The sequence below is a fragment of the Octodon degus genome, unplaced genomic scaffold (assembly GCF_000260255.1).
Source record: "Octodon degus isolate 3935 unplaced genomic scaffold, OctDeg1.0 scaffold00258, whole genome shotgun sequence".
In the NCBI taxonomy this organism is placed as follows: Eukaryota; Metazoa; Chordata; class Mammalia; order Rodentia; family Octodontidae; genus Octodon; species Octodon degus.
Window position 1 is genome coordinate 1,558,019 of NW_004524834.1, and position 7,672 is coordinate 1,565,690.

A 7,672-nucleotide genomic window follows, 5' to 3' on the forward strand; every position below is an offset into this window, starting at 1 on the left:
CACAGTTAGATTAAAAGCTACTTATTTTGCACTTTGTATTTTCTTTTGGTCCTTATTTTCAGATTGAACATAAGGTATCTGCAACACGGATTGCTTTCAGAAAGATGAATTTGACTAAAAGTCATACTATGCATTTATTCAATAAATATTTGTTTTTGTGTGTCTTCTATAATTCAAAGCCTCTCTCAAATCTGGACATGTACAAATTAATAAGAAAAAGTTCATGTTGTAAAGGAGCTTTAATAGATTCTATTGTGGGATTATCATCTTTGAAGAAGAAATAACTCATTTCTGGAGCTGCCAGGACTATTGCTGGCTGACAAGTTTTAGCTAAATATTTTGTGGGACTTTTTTATAGTTGAAGAAAACCAGCTATCAGGTCATGTTCACATTTGGAGAATTGCCATGTGCAATCAAAGGAAATTTAATTGTTAGCTCCAGTTTGAGATACTTCTGAAAAGCCTCCACAACTGCACAGCTCTCCCTAAGAATACTGAGGCTTTTCTGATAATTGCACCAGTCTGTAGCTTAACCTCTCTGTTTTGTTCTGACAGTTGTTGGTACTGGGAACACAAAAATAGGCTCTTCATGAATCCATATCACGATCTAAGAGTCTGACTTGGGGAAAATATACCTATTATGAGAATTCATGTTCTCTTTGGGATGAGCATTGGCACCTTTAATAATCTCACTGCTCTTTCAGAAACTGTTCTAAGAGAAGGAAAGCCTGTGCATTGAAAGAGGCACTTATCACAGGTTGAGACACAAGGAGGGTGAGAAAAGGAACTTCTGAACTTGGATTCAGTATGAATAGGAGTTAGGCAGTTCCTTTTGGATAGAAAATTCAGAATGTGCAAGGTGTAAAAATCTATGAGTTGACTTGACACACAGGCAAATTCCATTGTCAGTAGGACATGAACCTGTGAGAAAGAGAACAAATCAGAGTGCATGTTGATGAAGTGCCAGAAACACTCTGTTCTTGATGGCCATGTATCCTGCATAGAGGATCCTGTGTTTTGTGCTAAGAATAGTTGAAATATGGAATTTTTTTCATCAGGAGTTAAGTTCTATTATCAGCAGTGTGCACGGGTTGCGGTAGGCTGAGAGTAGAGACATAGAGGCCTCTTCAATATTGTGGAACCTCAGATAGTGATAGTTACACAATGTGGACATCTCCCATGAGAGGATTTGGGTGGGAAGGAACACAGGGATACAAATGAGGAAACGTAACAGTGTGATAGTAGGAGTACATGAGGAAGAGCTGCAGGGGAATGTGCTCTCGCTGTGGAGGGCCTTGAATTTGAGGTGTGTGTGGAGACACAAGCAGCTATACTGAAGAAAAGGATGAAAAAGGAAAGACTTTAATTTCCTTGAAAGATAAGTAGAAAGATATAGGAAGAGTTTAATTTAGACTTTCTTCACTATCATTTCTTCTCAAATATTTTCTTGATCTTTTTTCATTTAAAGTTAGAAACACTCTATAAAAATAATATGCCTTAAAAATGTGAACCTTCAATTTATACCCAGTCTTTAAGTTATTTTCAAACAAAACATTTTATTAAATATTAATTAAGCAGATTCTATAATCTCACATAAGAGTACATTTTTACAGTAAATGAAAATACATATTTTCAAATTTATCTTTGATATTTCAATCCAATAATGTTCTCAATCTGAGTGCACATGGTCCTACACATATATTGAATAATGTGCAGCTCATAAAATTTTTCTTTCTTTCATTTTTTACTTCATGTGAGAATGACTTTTTTAGTAGCTTTTAAAAACTTATGGATATTTAATTAAATGTAGATTGTGAGGTACATTAGTGACCATCAAATGTTATATCTTTCAGTGGGTAATTAAAAAGGGCAAAATATTTTAAATGAATTTTTAAATACCTTCTTCCAATCATTAAACACGGTTACCATAGCTACATGTTGTAAATGTAAAACAGCGGAGTTCTCACAAGTATGCTCATCACAGTCATTTTTACTGATGATCTACTGAGCTTCATTTCCTAGCTGGAAAACCTTGTCGGTCAATTTATTTCAACATAACACCATTTGGTTGGGTGGTTATTAATCCTGTAATTGTTCACGGCATGCCAGGAACAATTCAATTAATTATTACAATATGTCTTACTTTGCTATGCTTCTGTATGTCAAAATACTCTACACACACAGGAGGAAAAATATCAGATGCTTTCAATTCTAGACATAAAAATATATTATTAAATAAAAATATATAAAATTATTTTCTGTTTGCCCTACATACAATGCCTACTGATCTAAGTTAAATTTGACAAATTTTAGCCTCTGAATTTGAATTGACTCATCACCTCTATTTTTCAAGTCTAAAGAATGATCTTAACTTTTAGTTTCAATTAAGTGCCATAGTATGGCAATTCCTGCTAGATCATACTAAAAAGAGAATTTCATTTTTTCAAATCCAATATATAGAAACAGAGCCAATGCCTACAGTTCCATTACAGTCATGAAATTAAATGTTGTACAGTTAGGTAAAAAGTTGTGATGATGTATATAATAACTTTCACACATAGAATTAAATTTGGTTAAAGGTATTAGTAGTTGGATGTGCCTGAATGGATTTTGGAATATAAAACCTTATCAATAAAACATAATAATATATGGATTATTACATTCTAACACTCACGATGGGCTATTTTAGTTCACTATATAAATGGAAAACATAGTATTCATTATGCAGCGCAGTTCTTGCTTTAAATCAAATTCAGTAGAAGCCTTCCATAAGAGAAAGGAATACAACCACTGCTTTGCAGCTAGCTTCCTTCACTAGCTCCTGACTTACAATAGGCAAAAGACGACCTGCTTGCTAATACTCTTCTCACTAGTTAAAGCAACAGCACTGTGTTAATTTGCTATGCCTATGGAAATTAAAGGCATAGATTATTTCATTATTCTTGGCAGTGAAGGAGAGTAACAAGTAAAAGGTGCATTGTACGTTAAATGATAAAATTTATAGGGATTAAGGTGAGAAATATGAGATTAGGTGGAAGTAGTATGATTCAGACTGCGACATCAAATTTGCTGCTTATTATTTTTCTGAGTTTATTCAAACCTTTAAATACGATCTATGAAAATGACATCATAATATTTACTTAACAGGTTGGATATAAAGGTGAAATGACATATGAAAACAACTTTTTATTAGCTTTTAAGTACTGTATACAAGTAAAAGATAAGACTAAATTTATACCTATTTAGAAATGTTCCTCAATATTAATGTATATGTAAAAATAATTTATCATATTGCCTATTGATTTTTCTGAAATGTTTCACAAATTCATATATCCTATTGTGGTATAATATTCAGTATGTGAAATGTGTTGCAAGTTCTTGTTTTTGTTCTTTTTTAAAAACGTATTTGGTTGTTACAGGGCCTCACTTCACAGCTTGGACTCGTGGTGATCCTCCTGCTTTCAGCCTCCTCATTGCTGGGATTACAGGCCTGCACCACTACCTCTGGACTCTGGCTGGCTCAGCCCTCCCTGTGAGTGTGGCTAGCGTGGCATGCGGTGTTGGGGATTGAACTGCAGTCCCTGTGCTTGCTGAAGCTTGCCTAAGCAGGCACTTTAGTCCACTGAGCGATCTCACCCACCCATTGTTGCCAGTTCTGGGAAGAGTTAAAAGACCTTTGAAATTTCCTGAGGATGCCAGTAGCTGTATTTGTTATGCAAGGGAGGTGACTTCAGGTAGGTCCTAGATATCTGCATGAGAGCTGGTTACCATCAAAACACACATGGAGTGAACAGTGTTAGAGACTGAATGCAACCTTGTGGCAGGTGGCTTAATCAGATTCCAGTTAAAACTGTGGGTGTAGCCCACAATCAATGTACCTGTTGGGTGACACACTTTTGGACAGAGAACACGATGCACTTGGACTCCACTGGAGAAAAGCATTGAGGCTCTGAGCTCAGGACTCTGCCAATCCCTACTCTGGGAGACTTTTTCTAACTTGGATGCTTTGATATCATATCCTTTAAAATGAAGCTCAAGCCCTAAGCATAGCATTTTCCTGAAGACTGTGAATCATTTTATTAAATTATCAAAGTGAGGGTTAAATCCTGAGTTGATTATTGTGGGCAGCTCCTGAGACCTGTGCCTGGCATTCACATGGAGGGCTAAGACTTAAATCTGTGCCTTTTCCTACTAAGTCAGGATTTTTAATCTTACAGGTGTTGCTACAATGAGGTTTCCTTTCTAGGTGTGCTATAGTTTGTGCTTTTGGTATGGAAATAGAATACATGCAGCATACCAATGAAACAGCACATTTTGACAAACATGACAATATGAACGCATGCTAAAAAAATAAAATCTTGTAAAGGTTACTATAAAATCTATTTAAGATAGCACATTAAATATATTTTAATATATTCAATGAGATGAATGATCACATTACAGTTTAGAAAACTACAAACTGCAAAAATAAAGAAGGGAGGTTTTTTTTTTTTGCCAATGCTTATTAAATGAAGCCCCTTAAAGATGCTAGGTTAGTTTGGATCCTCAAGCATGTGAGCTCCTGGTTTTCCTTAGAATGTAAGTGCAAACCAAAAGATAAGCAGTACATTCAAAATGGGCAGTGCTTCTTTTTCATTTTAATGGGCAAAGTCTGCACCAGTGAGCTTTGTCATAAACTTAGTGTAAAAAATAACCTGAGGTGAAAATGTTACAGATATATGGTCACTGGCAAATGAGTTAACCTGATGGTCTAGGACCTGAAAGGGTACACATTAGATTAAGGATAGAAAAAAATGCATACAGAAAGGTCTTCGGGGGGTTATGGAATGTGAATATCTTTGCTTGTATGTAAGTCTCATCTGCCAGAGAACACACATCATGTATGGTACACTGAATGAGCACTCAGGTGACATTGCTGGGGGGAAGGGTGAGGGAGGGGTGGGGCACCCTGGAGACACATTTTTTGACCAGCATTATTGGCCAAAAGGGAAATTATATTTGAACGACTTACTCTATTTTAAATGGCAAAGACTGGGGTACTTTAAAATATGAATGTTACAACTGCAGTTTTGTGCTCTGTTACGAGTCATATGTAAATGTCTTTCCAAACCTCCTGTTATGGGGTTGGAGGGGCAGCTTTTTGGAATGACTGGTTCTAGAGTGTGTCATTCTGGGATCAAGAATGTGATGTTGGCATTGATTTTTGGTGCTCTTCTAGGATTATGGTGCACCTCCCTGGGTGTAAGTTTTGCTGAAAGGACGTCAGGGACAGAGACTGTCACTGCTTGCTTGTAGTCTTCTGCCTGCCATGAGCTATTTCTTCTCTGTGATGCCACTTCACCATGGCACTGTTCCTTGGAGGAAGGTGCTTATGAGTTGAAACCCCTACAAACTGTGAAGCAAAATAAGCCCTTTCTGTAACTGCATGTTGTATATTTTTGTCTCTGCAAGGAGAGAGAGTAACTGAGACATTTAAAAAATGCTATCTCATTTTTTTACTGAATGTACTGTTTGCAACATTTGTAATATTTTGTAAACTTTTCTCTAAAAATATTATTTATATGATTATTAGTATTCCTTTACTCTCCTCAGCTATTACCAAAATTTGTTATAGACCATGATAAATAATGTCATAATTTATGGCTCTTTGAGCTATATTTATTACGATGAGGTTTCCTTTCTAGGGGATGGTCCTGGTGATTGAACTCTGGACCTTGTCCTTGCCAAGCCTGCTCTTATGCCACTGAGCTATCTGCCCAGCTCAGGACAAGGTTTCCTATGTGCATCTGGCCCCAGCAGCATCTCTAGCCACATGGCTGCTCACACATGAGCTGCACTGAGTGATTCCGCTTCAGCGTTGTGGCCACACGGTAAGTCACATGCAGCCAGCACATGGCCAGAGATGCTGCTGCATTTCATCTCTGCATTGTGCCATGAGATGGGCTGAAAGAGGCAGTGCTTGTTCTGGCTCCTGTGAATCTTTTCACTAGTTATAAGATGTTGCATAAGTATTGCAGCACACTTATATTAAACTATATATTTAATATAAAATGCATTTCTGCAAAAAGTATCTTAATTTTTGTCTACAGGTGATTTTAAGTTTCTAAAGTAGCATTGTGCAGCATTGCATTTTTGCTTACTAAATAATTATGAAAAAATTATCTACATTTTCTCTATGTATCTCTTTAAACAGATTAATATATTCAAATATGTTAGAAGGCAACAAATTGAAAGACCACCCTGAGTGACACTAAATCTAGTTGCATTATTGAGTAGACAAAATACTTTGACCAGCATTTGCCATTAACCAGGTGCCACTGGCAAAGTGCATGTGCAGATAGCCTTCTTTGGGCGAGGGTGGGGGCATCTGCAGCCCAGCGCAGTGAGGCCCCATTTCACAGCACAGGAGATGCAGAAATTGGTGTCTGACCATAAGTCCACTGGTAATGTCGCTGCTCCACAGTACCCTGGACTTACTCCTTAATAGAGTGATGTAGTCATGTTTGTTGCTTCCTGGTGTTCTTGTGCAATAGTGATTCTGTTTAGGAAGTTCTTTCCTATGTCCATGTTTTCAAGTATTTCACCTGAATTATTTTCCAACAGATTCAGTGTTTCTGTTTCAATATCTTGGTACTTGATCCATATATATTTATTTTATTTATCAATATCAAATATTTGATAAGAGATATGTGTTTAAATTCATTCTTTTATATGTAGATAACCAGTTCCCCAACATCACTGATGGAAGAGGTTAGCACTGTTTACTTTTAGTGCTTTCGTTGACGATCAGGTGGCTAAAGGTATATGAAACTATTTCTATATTCTATTGTATTATTTGACAGTACCATTGCAATCCAGAGGATCTCTATTAAAATAATTGGCTAGAATTTAAAATATTAATATTCAAATAAATTAAATAATTTATTTGCATAAACTAAAATATAATTTAAAATTTACATTCAAATAAATTGGATAATCTAGAAAAGAAAGAATTTTAACATTTATACTGAGCCAGAAGAGACCTAGAATATCCAAATAATATGCACAACAAAAACAAAGCAGGAGGCATTACAATCCCAGATTTCAAGTTATATTACAAATTTATAGTGATAAAAACAGCAAGGTCGTAGCACAAAGACATATGTGCAGATCAGTGGATCAGTGGAACAGAATAAAGGATGTAGAAGCAACTTTAGGCACATTCAGCTTTCTGCTCTTTAACAAATGACCAAACATTTATGCTAAAGATAGATTGACTCTTTGACAAATGATACTGGGAAAACTTGTTACACACATGCAAAAGATTGAATCTATATCCATATCTATCACCATACATTAAAATTAAATCAAGATGGATTAAAGGCCTGTTTATTGAAATAGAAACATCTGATCTGCTAGACTATAAAATAAGGAAAACTATGAAAGATGAAAGACATAAAGCATAGGCAAATGTGTGTAGAATAGAACAGCAATTGGGCAAAAATAAGATCCACAGTCAACAAGTGGGGTTGAATCAAATTACAAATCTGCAACCATAGGAACAATCTACAGAGTGAAGAGACAATCTTCAGAAGGATAAGAAAGAAAGAAAGAAAGAAAGAAAGAAAGAAAGAAAGAAAGAAAGAGAAAGAAAGAAAAAGAAAGAAAGAAAGAAAGAAAGAAAGAAAGAAAGA